The following is a 15,071-nucleotide window of genomic DNA, read 5'->3' as shown; positions in this document are numbered from 1 at the left end:
GGCATAGGAAAGATATAATAGGGTAAAGTTGGGGAGTATGGAAGGACAGCAGGCACTGTGGTCAGGAGGCTTCGGAGGGGGTTGTCTGAGATCAGTAAGAGCGTAGGGCTTCTCAGAGCAGGTGTAGTTAACAATGTTAAGTGATATGAGCCTCAGTTTGAGGATCAAACACAACATTCTCAAAGTGCCTGTGTGACATGTTCACCCTTCACCTCACTTCTTGACCTGGCCTACCACCATTTTCAAAGGCGACTCTTCTTATTTCTGGGTTGAGACATGAGGGCAATAGGTACTTCATTGGAGCAGAGGTTTTTGCGTGTGTGTTTTGAAGCTAAAATATTATCAATCCAAACTAGATTATTATAAACTCAGGAGATCAGTTGTAATCTGCATGACATTTAAGAAATAACTAAATATCTAAAATAAGTATATAGATATGTATATTCAAAAATATATAGAAAATAAAGAAGAGAATCAAAACCGTTCACAACAACAAAATCAAGGAAACCTCAAAGAGTACTACATGCCAAAGAGTCCACCTTAAAGCATTTTGAAGTGGCCGATTGACAACTGGTTAGATGATTCTTAAACCTTTCAAGGGTATAAATGAGTCAAGACAGGGATGTTGAAGGAAATTTTTTTGAGAAGTTTTTTTGAAAAGAGCTTTTCTGAGAATACTTTACTTCCTCATACAGAGCAAGGAGTGTGTGTGTGTGTGTGTGTGTGTGTGTGTGTGTGTGTGTGTGGTGTTGATCACTTCAGGTCAACAAAAACATGCAAAAAACTTCATACATGTCACTTTCAGTAAGAACCACAATGGCTGGTGCCTGACTCCTCTATTTGAGTAAAGGGCGAGAAATGAGCTGGGCAGGGGTGGGTTGGGTGGATGAGCTGATCCACAAAGCAAGGTGGCTGCTTTGTATGCAGAGCACTTCCGGAGTGTGTTGGGGCAAAGAAAATATTTCTGTGGACTGGAGGTGGGACCTGTGTGAAACAAGATGTGAGGTTATCTACGGACTTGTTTGAAAGGACTCACTGTGAAGGGAACTGGAACTCAGTGGAGAGAGGATGAAGGGGGTGCTAGCTTCTGGCGGACTACAGAAGGAGTAGGTGGCCACCTGGAAAAGCCAAGCATCTGAACACATGAAAGAAAGCGAGAGACCCCTCCTGATGGTCCAGGGATGGATTCCAAGGGATCATGAAAATGTCCCATCTGAGAATGAATCAGGTAAAAACATAAGCTATGCCCAGAACACAAGGCCACCTTCTCACAATGCCAGATCAGTAAGAACTTTCCTTATCTCTCCCTCTGTTTCAACCAGCCAACTCTGGAGGGGTCAGCACTGCATGTATTTGCAGAGGGAGGGGTGAACTAGGAAGAGGGAAGGAGCAGAACACCGTTGTCCTATCCACGGGTTTCTGCCTCACTGCAGGCCCTGGCTAGGGGTGATGGGGGACGGGTGTCAATATGGATGAAGACTGAGATGTAAGGTATTCTATGAAACAACATTTTAACTTCTGGAACGAGACTGTTTTATGACAAACTGACCACATGACTCTGTGTTACTTAAGAGTGACCACAAAAGTCACGGGATGGCTGACTTTTCTTCATGGGATTGTGAAAATGACCCCTCATGAAAGGGCTAGTGTGGGAATTTAGTACAGTTCCTTTGTGATTGAGTCCAACATCAGATCTTGGGCTTACACATTTTGATGACTGCTCAGTCTAAATCTTGCTGTGAGCTTGGAAATACCATTGCAAAGTTCATTGAAGAAGAAAGGAAAATTGCAGGAAAGAATAAATAGGTGAAGCTTAACCTGCCAGAGGGTATGTAAACATCGTAAATATTTACAGAAACTGAATACTGCTGGAAGGACCCAAGGATGGTTTGGCGAACCATTACTGATAGTGCAGGGACAGAAAACAGCTTATATGACAATTAAGGATATACAGATAATAGCACAAACTAGAAACAAATTGCTCACTGTAAAGTGCCAAGATGAATGGTTAACTATTTTGAAAAACATAAATTTGGATCTTTCAGAAAATAAACTCCAAATGATTAAATAGGTATATATAAATAATGAGCTATAAAATATTAGACAAACAAGTGATGAATTTTTTTCCAGATCATTCACTATGAAGCAATTATAGCAGATGTAAAAGAAAAGGATGCTAAAATTGACTTCATTGAAATATTTTTGTTAAACACACTACAGTCAAAATTGAGAATATGGTGATGCTTAGGTTTCTGCCAGTATGATGAAAGAGGCACCTAGACAGTCTCTGTCACTGAAAACAGAAATATTGGACCAAATATATTTTTTAAAAATCCCAAATGCATACATGATGACACAAAATATTAAAGAACATAAAGCGAAAATAAAATGAAAGTGGTACCTTTGAAAAGTAAGTGGAACTCATTATCTGGCTTTTATTTTTAAAGATTTTATTTATTTGGGGAGAGAGTACAAGCAGGGGGAGGAGCAAAGGGAGAGGGAGAATCAGGCTCCCTGCTGAGCAAAGACACACCCCCCCCCCCCCAATGCGGGGCTTGATCCCAGAACCCTAGGATCATGACCTGAGCTGAAGGCAGATGCTTAACCGACTGGGCCACCCAGGCACCTCTATTATCTGGCTTTTGATTTAGGTATTGGCTTAGGCATTGCTTGTATAGTTTCAAATGTCATGGGTAGGACTCAGTACTCAACATCCATGCAAGTTGGAGTTCTGAATAGGAGACACCCTCCATACAGTTGGGATTCTAAAGAAATATATCATTTTAAGGGCAAAAACCCACCTCCCACATCAGCAGGGGAGTGCAAAAAATAACCATGGGAGATAAAACTTGGAATAAAATTGAGGAGAGGGGAATATTCCCTGAAAAATTGTAACAAGCTAGACCTTTTGCCTGTTTACAGCCTCCCAAACCTGCCACCTGAGAAGTCTACAAAAATCTCAATTTTCTCAAACTTTAGCTTAAGTGATTCTGGCAATTTTCATAAATGCCTGGCAGAAGCAAACACTGATTCCATCTGGAAGAATTTATCCTCATTCTCAATTAAATTCTGGGAAAAAAATCAGCAACTCACAATAAAAAAAATTACAAAACACACAAAGAAACGAACCCCTTGAGTGAAAGCCAGCAGGCACAGAGAAACATCAGATTCTTGAAGATTTCAGATGTTGAAATTATCAGATGTGAAAAAAAAATCTGTTAAATTTCAAAATATAAAAGAGCAACCTGAACCTGAATACAGAACAAAAAGGTTTATAAAAGAATCAGATATTATAGAAGTTAAAAGTAATTGAAATTTGAAACTCAAGGGTTAGATATTTCTGCTTTCAGTCAAAATTGAGTGACAGGTACCAGATTTTTATACTTTTCCAACTAGAAGACCAGGCAAAACACAAGATTTTATGAAACAAGTTTTTAGGCATTGAGCAATAGGCAGAAAGAACTCCTAGCCTCAACAAGGATTGGAATAATTTGGTTCCCATCAAGCCCTCATGAGTGGAAAGCCCTCATGATACATGAGACATCAGATAAGTCCTCAAAAGGGCATCACCTTAATAATGGATCTAAATTAATGCTAGACTAAAGGCTACCCTGCACCTTCCCTAACAAAGCCTAAAAGCAAGTTTTCAAAGGATGCGACTGATTCCAAGAAACCTAACTATAAACCAGAATACAACCCATGAAATTGATTTATTTTTAATTATTTATTTTAGAGCGAGTGAGAGAGAGAAGGAGGGGGAGGGGCAGAGGGAGAGGGAGAGAGAATCTCAAGTAGACTCTGCACTGAGCATGTGGAGCCCAACACAGGGCTTGATCCCATAACACTGAGATCATGACCTGAGCTGATATCAAGAGTCTGGTCGTTTTTGATGTAGCAATCCATGATTCATTGTTTTTGTATAACACCCAGTGCTCCATGTATTACGTGCCCTCCTTAATACCTATCATGGTGACTAACAGAATAAAAATTAAAAAAAAAAAAGAGTCTTGCCGTTTAACCAACTGAGCCACCCAGGTGCCCCCTACAATCCACAATATTTAAAGGAAAAAAAATTCAGCAACCAACAATTTAAATTTTATAATGTCTGGCATCCTATCAAATTTGACAGGCATGTAAGAAGCTGGAAAATATGAACCATAGCCAAGATAAAAGTTATTGAGTAGAAACACATCCCCAAATGACAGAGATGATAAAAATAGCAAAGAAGGACAATGAAAACAGCGATGACACTCCATGTGTTCAAGAAAGTAGAGGAAAACATGAGCATGTTGAGGGGAGAAATGGAAGATAGAAAAAAGACTCATGAAACTTTAAGAAATGAAAAATCTCTGAAAGGAAAAATTATAGACTGGGTGGGGTTAATAGAAGATTAGACGCTGTGGAAGAAAGGAACAGTGAACCTGAATACATGGTGTTAGAGACTATTCAAGGTGAAATACACAGAGAACAAATAAAAGACACCTTCCTCCTAAAAAGGGAACAGAGAATGATATGTGGGAAAATGCCAACTGGTCTAAAATAAGTATAACTAGAGTCCCAGAAAAAGATGGGAAAACTATAAAAAAAAGTAAAAAGATATTTCTCATTTTTGATTACTTAAAAGAATATTTTTAAAAAAGTAACAATGCATTGTTAGGTTTACAGTATATAATTTTTAAAGATCTTATTTATTTGAGAGTCAGAGAGAGAGCACGAGTGGGTGGGAGGAGCAGAGGGAGAAGGAGAAGCAGACTCCCTGCTGAGCAGGAGCCCAGTGAGGGGCTTGATGGAGGGACTCGATGAGGGACTCCATCCTGGGACTCTGGGATCATGACCTGAGCTGAAGGCAGATGCTTAACTGACTGAGTCACCCAGATACTCTGGTTTACAGTATATATTTAAAGAGGTGACAGCCATTGCATAAGGGTAAGAGAGCAGAAAATATACTGTTGTAGGGTTCTTGCATGATAAGTGATGTGTTATAACATTATTTAAAGATGATCAGTGCTAAGCTAAAGATGGATGTTGTAAACCCTACAGCAACCAAAAAAAAAGTAAAATCAAAGAGCCAAAGGTAAGGAACCAAAAGTGGACATAAATGGCATAAAAATAACAAAAGAAGCAGGGAGAGAATAAAGATAGAAACAAAATGCAGACAGAATAAATAAGAAACAAATAGCAAGATGACAGATTTAAGGTCAACTGTATTAATAATTACATGAGCTGTAAATGATGTAAACACTCTAATCAAAAGAGAGATAGTCATGGATTAACAAAAACAATGCCTGATTATATGCTGTTTGTGAGAAACACAGTTCAAATATAATGATACAGAGAGTTTAAAAGCAAAAGGATGGAAAAATATATCCTGTGCAAACACTAATCAGACTACTGGGATTGGTATATTAATATCAGATAAAGTAAAATTCAGAACAAGGAATATCACCAGTGATAAAGAGGGTCATTTTCATATTGATTAAGCAGTCCTCTCATCAGGATAATATAACATCTCAAATGTGCATGCTCATAAGAACAGAGCTTCGAAATACATTATACAAAAACTATTAGAACTGAAAGGAGAAATATATAAATCCATGATTATTGTTGGAGATTTCAATACTAATATTTCAGGAACTGAATGAACAAGTAGACAGGACATCAATAAAGATATGGAAGACTTGAACAACCCCATCAACAAATGTGCTCCAAGTGACACTTATAAATCATCAAAACCAGAAAGACATACATTAATTTCAAGTGTATGAAGAACATTCCCCAAGATGTACCATAATACTGAACAAAACAACTCTCAATAAAGTTAAGGCATTGAAATCATACAAAGTGCATTTTCTGCCTACAGAACATGCAACTACAAATAAGAAAGGGAAAGATGTCTGAAAAAAATTCTCCAAATATTTGGAAAGTAAACAAAATTGTTCTAAATAAACCGTGGGTCAAGGACAAAGTCACAAGGGAAATTTGAATTTGTTCTGAACAGAATTAAAAAAAACATATCAAAATATCAAAATATACAACATATCAAAATTTGAGGTATGCAGCTAAAACATTTGGAGAGAAATGTGTGGCATTGCATACTTATTGCTGTGGGCTGAATTGTGTCTCCTCCCCACCACCCATTCCAGTTCATAGGTTGAAGTCCTAATCTTGTATACCTCAGAATTTGACCATATTTGGAGATAGTATCTGTAAAGAGGTAATTAAGTTAAAATGAGTCCATTAGAGTGGGACTTAATCCAATAGATCAAGAAGAGGAGATTAGGACACAGACACACAGGGGGAGACCATGTGAGGACATGGGGAGAAGACAGTCATCTGCAAGCCAAGGAGAGAGGTCTCAGAACCAACCCTGCTTACACCTTGATCTTGATCTTCCAGCCTCCAGAATTGTGAGAATATAAATTTCAGTTGCTTATGCCACCCACTCTATGGTCTATGGCAGCTCTAGCAAAACCAATATATTTTTATTAGAAAACAATGAAAGGTTCCAAAATCAAAGATCTAACTATCCACTTTAAGAAAATAGAAATTTTAAGAACAAAGGAAACCCAAAGTGAGCAGAATAAAAAAAGAAATATTATAGGCAGAGATCTATAATATAGAAAAACAATAGAGAAAAATCAATAAACCCCAAATCTGGTTTTTTGAAAAGGTAAATAAAACCGATAAATCTAAAAACCAATAACACCAAAGCTGGTTCTTTGAAAAGAAAAATAAAACTGATATAACACCAGCCAGGGCGATCAAGAAGCAAAATTAAAAACTCAAGTCAATGTCTGGAATGATAAAACATTGACAGAGATCCTGCAAAGAGTACAGGGATAATAAGATAATACCGTGAATAACTTTATGCCAACATATTCAACAACTTCTATGAAATGGACAAATTCTTAGAGAGATGCAATCTACCAGAGCTCACTGAAGAAGAAATAAGTAACCTGAACAGTTTTATATCTGTTAAATAATTATGGTGAAAAACCTTCCTACACAGAAAATTCTTGGCCCAGAGGGGCTTCTCTGTCTACTTTAGTGAACAATTCTACACAAACTGTTAAGCAAATAGGAGGGTACAGCTCCTCACTCACTTTATGAGGCCAGCATGACCTCAAGACCAAACAATATCAATTCATCACAAGAAAAGTAAACTACAGATTGATTCCCCTCATGGACATAGATGCAAATGTCCTTAACAAATTTTAGAAAATCAAATTTAGCAATATATAAACAGAATAAGACATCATTACCACATGGACCTCGTGCCAAGAATACGTGGTTGGTTTAACATTCAAAAAAACATTGTAATTCATTCTATTAACAGAGCACAAAGAAAGGTCATCTCCATAGATACTGAAAAAATTGATACAGTTTAATATAGATTCATGATAAAAATTCTTAGGAAACTAGTAACAGAAGAGAACTTTCTCGACATGATAAAGGGTATCTATCGTAGAATCCCTGCAGCTAACATCATACTTAATGGTGAAAGAGTGAATGCTTTCTAAGACTGGTAACTAGATAAGGCTATTCATTCTTACCGTCACTTTTATTCAGTATTATTCTGGAGGTCCTAGCCAGTGTAGACCAGGCAAAGCAAGGAAATAAAAGTTACACAGACTGATAATAAAGGAATAAGACTGTCCTTATTCACAGAGAACATAATTGTTTATGTAGGGCGCCTGGGTGGCTCAGTTGGTTAAGCAACTGCCTTCGGCTCAGGTCATGATCCTGGAGTCCCGGGATCGAGTCCCACATTGGACTCCCTGCTCAGCAGGGAGTCTGCTTCTCCCTCTGACCCTCTTCCCTCTCGTGCTCTCTCTCATTCTCTCTCTCTCAAATAAATAAATAAAATCTTTAAAAAAAAGTTGTTTATGTAGAAAAACCTAGGGAATTTGTAGAGATATTACTAGAATTAGTAAGTGAGTTTAGCAGGGTCCCTGGAAACAAAAAAATCCATTGTATTTCTACATACTAGCAATGCACAATCAGAAATGGAAATTAAAAAAATATTTAAAATATTATCAATATATAAAGCACTTAGAGATAATTTGACCTATCTGTATGTTCTTTGCAACCTCAAAGTCGCTGCAAGCTTTTTCAAAAATAGAAGTTGAGAAACAAATTCTAAAATTTATGTGGAACATACAAATCACGTTGAACAATTTTGAAAAAGAACAAAGGGGGGAAAATGTTACAATCTGATTTAAGGACTGATTCTAAATTTATAGTAGTCAACAGTGTGCCATTGGCATAAGGATACACATAGAGAATAATAAGACACAAAAGAGATTTTAGAAATAGACCTACTCATTTGGTTAATTTTTTACAAAGTTGCCAAGGTAATTTAATGGGGAAAGGACCAATTTTTTGGCAATGCTTACTTGAACCACTGGATATCCATATTAAAAAAGTGAACCCTGGCTCTTATGTCACAGTGTGCACCAAATCAACTCAAAGCAGAAAACAAATCTAGATATAAGAGTAAAGATCCCAAAACATCTAGAAGAAAATAGCAGATTTTTTTGTGATCCTGGAGTAGTCAAAGAAGTCATAGTTTGGACATAAAACCATAAAAGAAAAAAATAATAAGTCACATTTCATCAAAATTAAAAGCTTTGGTTCTTAAATAGACATTGTTAAGAAAACATAAAGGCAATCAATAAACTGGAGAAAATACGTGCCAAACAATGAAGTACTTGTATGCAGAATAAATTAAGAACATTTACAGCTCAAGAAAAACATGATTAAAAAATGGACAAAAGTTTGAATTCACATTTCACCAAAGAAGATGTACAATTGGAAAATAACCCCATGAAAAGATGCTGAACATTATTAGTATTAGGGAAATGCAAAATCAAACCATAATGAAATGGGGTACCTGGCTGGCTCAGTAGGTAGAACATGTGGCTCTTGATCTCCGGTTGTAAGTTTGAGCCCCACATGGGGTGTAGAGATTACTTAAAAATAAAATCTTTAAAAAAAACCCCATAATGAAATGAAATACCACTATGCATTATTAGAATGGCTAAAATTAAAATGACTGACCATAGCAAGTGTTGGTAAGGCTATGTAGCAACCGGAATTCTCATACATGACCGTGGGAATGCCAAATGGCACAGGCAGTCTGGAAAAACAGTTTATTTACCCAATGGAGATGGAACCATGTATTCACACAAAGATTTGTACTTGAATGTTCAGAGCAGCTGTTTTCATAATAGCTAAAAACTACCAAACCCCTACATGTTCATCAATGCGTGAATAGGTAAACATGTTGTAGTATAACCATGAAAAGGGATTCTTCTCAAATAAAAAGGTTAAGAGGAACCACTGATATACACAATGACATAGATAAAAGCATAATGGTAAGGAAAAGAATATGGACACAAAGAATATATATAGTATATGAAATTTTCCCTTTCTGTGAAATTCTATCAAAGGCAGGACGATAGTGATGGAAAGCAGATCAGTGGGCTTCAAAGCATCAAGGGGCAGAGTGGGGGATTAACTGCAAAGGGCCACAAACTTTTTGGTGGTGATGGATATTCTGTAATTCTCATGATTGCGGTCACACAACTGTGTACATTTTTCAAAACTCACTGAAAGATGCACATGCAGTAGGTGAATCTTATTGTGTATAAATTGTACCTCACTAATGCTGATTACATATACACATGCAGGATAGGCTGAGATCTTCCGGTATAGGTCTTACTCATTCAAGTTTCAGAAGGAGAAGAGAAAAATCAGAGAGCATCAATATTTGACATGGTTAACAATTTTCGAGAACTTTGAAAGACAATCAATGCACAGACAATGAGAATCCAGATGAATTCTGAGCAAAAGAAAACAAACCTGCATCTAGAAACATCTCAGAAAAATTAGGTATTACCTAAGACAGAGGAATCTTTAAGAAGCATGAGAGAATGTATTGAGTATCTTGAATGACAGTCAGACTTCTACTTAATGACAACAGAAAAAAAATATAAGTTTGTGGGCTATGGAAAAGCAATTGACAAACTAGAATTATATACCCAGCAAAGTATCTTTTATAAAAATGGTGGAGAAATGAAAGATGTTTCATACAAACATAAACACAAACTTTTTTCCCCTAATAGATGTATCCTGAATTAGTAAACTATCAAGAACATAACATAAGCAGATAGAAAATGATTCCAGGTGGAAGATTTGAGATATAAGAGCAAATTAAGGGTATATAAATATGTGGCTTAATATAAGCAATCTTTGACTATGTAAGAAAATAATAAAACCCCATGGGACTAGACAAGGAGAAAATTAGAACATTCTACAGTAATGGGAGAGGAAGCGTTTTGTGAGAAATTCCTGCATGTGTGAGCCAAGAGAATAAACAAGAGTGTTCATGACAGCAGTATGTGTAATAACAAAAGTTGAAAATAACTCTAATTTCATCAATAATAGGATGGATGTGTGGATAGTCATATGATGGCATATTTTACAGCACGAATTATAGCTAAGTGCAGCACCCTGGTTGAACTCCAAGAAAGTAATATTGAGGTACAAAAAAAAAAAAAAAAAAGCAAGTGAAAAAAGAATATATACTGTTATCATTCACGTCGTTAAAATTTAAAAACATGCAAAATGAAATTGCCAGTATGCATATAAACAATGTGGTAAAATGATACAGAACAGCAAAATTCAGCATAATGGCTACATTGGTGAGGAAGGAATGGACGGTATCTCAAAAGCACCGAAAGGGATTTCAGAGACCATTTTGTTGTTCATTTTCTGAAACTAGGAGGTGAGTCTATGGATGTTCTTTAGTTTAGGGTTCTTTGTCTCTTATGCGTATTTTGGGTATATACATATCCTATTTTGTTAATCAATTTCAAATTTATTTATTTAGTTATTTTTTAAAATTTTATTTATTTATTTGTCAGAGAGGGAGGGAGAGAGAGAGAGAGAGAGAGGCAGGCAGAGGGAGAAGCAGGCTCCCTGCTGAGCAAGGAGCCTGACACGGGACTCGATCCCAGGACACTGGGATCATGACCTGAGTCAAAGGCAGACACTTAACTGACTGAGCCACCCAGGTGTTCCTCAATTTTTAATTTAAAAGTACCAGGGAATCTGGAATATTCAGATGTTGTTTCCAATGTCCCCAATTACCAGATGGGGTGCGCTGTGGTTTAAGGTTGATGAAAAGATGACGTGAGTAGAGGCCAGATCAGTGCAGGAGAAGCCATTGGGATGGGGAGGAAGGGCTGAGGGAAGGTGGGGAGATGGCAGGGAGGGGCCTCTCAGATTAAATTCTATTTTGGTATAAAACCCCTGTAACAATCAGTGACCAGTTTCCATCCTATAATGGAGCTAAAGTGTAAAATACAAGTGGTACAGTGGACAACTGTAAAAGCCAAGAACACTGAGCTCAGAACATTCTTGTATCAGAAATGAGTACATGGAGGTCCTAAAAAACCCTTATCTATCTTCAGGGTTAAGTCTGCAAAAACACGGGTAAGGATCAAACTGTCCTACAAAAGCCGTCATAGTGCTTCACAATCCAGCTGTTAATCCTTTCCCTCTGGTTCACCCCCTTTTCCAGTTTCCCTCACGCATATTTGCCAGGTATTTTTGTCATAAGTTCTATTTCAAAATTTCCATAAATTTTGATACCTAAAAATGAACATACTAAGATGCCACTGACCACTAGGACCAGAATCATCCAGTAAGGGTTGGAATCCCCTCCACATATATGCTGTGATGCTCCCCTTCACAAGCTTCTTGAAATTCCCTGCCTGATCAAGCTGTTCTTTTTCCTTATCTACTTTTATAGGTACTGAGAGATGCAGTGAGCTATGTAGACCATTTCTTTTGGATGAAACTTTCTTTTCAGCCTAGCAATCTTCATTAAATGTTAGCCCAGATGAAGACTTCAGGTAATTGACCCTAAATACTTTCTTTTTTTTTTTTTGTCTAGAAAATCATCATCCATGTAAGTTTTATTTTTATTTAATTCTCTACAACATATGTTATATGGCATATATCGAATTCTATGATTATAATCCACAAATTCACTCTCTTAAAAACTCTTTTGTATCTTAACTTTGTTGATGGAAATCTTTGTCAAGTGTGTTTTGTACATTCATGCCTGCCTTCTTCAATAGAATATAACATAACTTGCTATATTCTTGATACTGGGAGGTCATGGTGATGGACATCAATCAGGTTTTGTGCTGAGTGACTCTAGAGCTTTTGTCCTTGTATAAATATCCCCACTGCTGTGCATCTTCAGCCCGCCATTATATGTTGATTTTCTTTTTCCCTGATATATTAGGCTGTTAGCTATTATATAACAGCTTTCTTGACTCTTTATAGTTTCCTGCATTTTGTGTGTGTTGATCAGGAAGCAAGGCAACTTGTTAGAATTAACGTATAAACTAAGAGTAAATAGGTTATGAAGGAGGGCCTGCTTTTTCTCATCCAAATTTAGTGGAAGCTATATTAGATTTTATCTTGGATCCTTTCCAGAGAACATTTTCTAGGCTTCTTCTGAATAAACTTTATTAACATCTTAGGAAGGTGAAATTTTGCATAGAGGTTAAGGGACCTTCGGAGCTAAACTCTGCGGCTTTAAATCCTGTGAATTTGGATGAGTCACTTACTCTTTGCTTCCCTTTCCTTACCCCTAAAGCGGGCATGGTAATAATATCACTGTGTAGGATGTTTATGAAGATCAGTCAAGCGAATCCTGTTCAAGTCAAATTCATTAAGCCGGGAGAACATTTCGGGAGCTAAAATTCTATGAATTAATCACTTGCAATTCAGAAACAATGTTGATTACCTTTGTAGGATAGCCTATGAAAACTTTCTTAATCGACACTGTTGCTGAATTACAGCACGTGCACTAGGATACAGTTTAACAGTTGCTCGGGGGTGCCGTTGGTTCCCGAGTGTGTGTTTGAGGTTGCAGTTTGCAGCCTAGGGGACATTTCACAGAACCACCGACTCCTTCCAGTAGCCTGTGGACGGGGAGGTTAAGAATCACGCTGGGCTTCACACAGGACATGAACCCTGAGGCTTTGCAGCAGTCAGCCCCAGTGAGGATCTGGGCCCGGGGGTTGCACATACTGTTCACTTTTGTAAATCATAGTTTCCTTACTTATCCCAGCTGTGCAGCACAGAGAGGGCTGCAGATACTAAAATAAAATAAAATAGTATTTGACAGAAAGAATAAAAAGAAAATACAATCAACGCTGTGGGCAGGGCGCACAAAGGAGAATCTACCTCTTTGCGGGCCACCTGGAGGAGGGGGTGATCATGCTGTGTTTTGAAATGTTGTAGAAGTTAGACGGCGGGGGGGGGGGGTGGCATAAAATCAAGAACTATTTGGGAGGTAAAACTGATGGTGCTCAGTGCCTGCTGTCGGCAGCAGAGGGGAAAGCAATTCCCAGGTTGCCACGAAATTTTGGGGTTAATGGGGAGAGAGAGAAATCCCCCCTCCCCCACCCCAGGCAATGTGCGGTTTCCATGAGGTGGTGTCATGTGATGGGCCAGCACACGGCAGGATCTCAACAAATGGTGGTTTATTTTCTCCTTGGAAGCGTCAGTTCTAAATTTATTATTGTGTGGAAATAAAATGAGACATCGGGTTTATGAAATGGCGAGGTTTTCTGTTGAAATTTGGGTGGATTGCTGCTGAGCTGCCTTTGGCGAATAAAGCAAGGCTGTGCTGAAGTCGTCCTCAGCAGTGATTTAGCTTGGGCTAAGCCATTTTTTAAGTGGCCACACCGGCTGGCTGACAAGTCCATTGGCATGAGGAGCCTGGGGGAAATGGTAAGAAGCAAACATTGTATCTGATGGTACAGCTTCTTTAGCCTTTTGGGGGAAGGTTGAAAGCAGAGGTTTCTGCTTTTTGTTTCTGTCCTGGGCAACCCTCTCTCCCTGAGGCTTCCTTTGCCTGAGGATTATCAGCAGTAGGGGGTTCTTGGCAACACTTTTAGGGCCCCAGCTCCTCTGAGAGCACTGGTCTCCCTCCCCACCCTCATCACCATTTTTCTGGGGCTGCTCTGTGTTCGCTGAGCCTCCTGCTTCCTTCAGATCCCAGCATTGAGGACTGCCTTTAGCACGGCCCAGAGATCTATTAGTGGAGAGGTCCGTGTGAAGGCTTCTCTCTCCTCCCGGGGCATTTGAACCCCAGAATCCCAGGGATTCAGGACATAGAACTGCCCGCAGGCAGGTCCCTCTGGTCCCTCTCTCAAGCCCGCCCAGGGCTGACAGGGCTGCCTGCCCAACTGGGAGAGATTTCCTAATTCAGACAAGCTGGCTGGTTCACACTTGCAGGTGCAAGGCTGGCGGGGGGGGTGGGGGCGGTGAGCTCCTGGCGCTTTGGCACAGACACCGCCTCTAAGGAGAGGGGTGGGTGGGGGCCGGGAGGGGGAAACTCAATCACAGTGCAGGAGGAGGGGGGAGGAGGCTTTTAGTCAAAGTGCCAGTCACCGGGGGCAGCGGATAGCATCACCTGCCTGGTCTGGTTACATCCCCCTGCCTCCCCCTAAGCACTCCTGAGAAGCTGGCGGATACCAGAGAAGGTGGTCTCAGGGAGCAGGGCAGGCAGGGGTGGCTGGGACACAGGCGAGGGAGGAAGAGGGAAGGGGTACAGTAGGACTCCAGAGACAGCGTTTTGTAGTCTTGCTTCAACTCATTCCCTTGAACAGAGATGGAATGGCTTGCTTCACGGGAAACTGGTGACGCCCGAGGAATGAGCCATGTCTTTGAAGGACATAAGGTTCTCTTTCTTCTGGGACAGATCATGCCCATTTTTGTGGCTTCCCGCCCCCCCCGGCCCCCCCCCCCCCCCCCCCCCATGTCTCAGCTACCCCAGTCGTTGCTCACATTTGGCTTGCCCTTGCTAGAAAACGTGTGGGACCTTCTCTTTCCTTCAGTCAGCCGCTGGTTACTGAGGGCATCTGAGAGCCAAGCTCCGGCCACAGGCAGCGCGCCGAACCCTGTTGCAAACCCCTCTCCCCTGGGTGGCGAAGGAGAGGGGGGCTTTGGGGTTCTGGGTGAGTCTGTTGAATTCTCTGTTC

The 15,071-nt window shown here is 39.5% G+C and overlaps 1 long non-coding RNA gene across 1 annotated transcript in view; it reads left to right on the top strand.

The window, feature by feature from the left end:
• The window catches only part of LOC113909716, a 32,258-nt gene that overhangs the window by 8,499 nt on the left and 8,688 nt on the right, over positions 1-15,071 (top strand). Inside the window, exon 2 of the long non-coding RNA XR_003515795.1 lies at positions 11,819-11,921. This is a non-coding gene — a long non-coding RNA (uncharacterized LOC113909716). The remainder of the gene's footprint in view (positions 1-11,818; positions 11,922-15,071) is intronic.

This window comes from Zalophus californianus, chromosome 6 (genome assembly GCF_009762305.2).
Source record: "Zalophus californianus isolate mZalCal1 chromosome 6, mZalCal1.pri.v2, whole genome shotgun sequence".
Taxonomy (NCBI): Eukaryota; Metazoa; Chordata; class Mammalia; order Carnivora; family Otariidae; genus Zalophus; species Zalophus californianus.
This window is presented reverse-complemented; position numbering and strand designations above follow the sequence as displayed.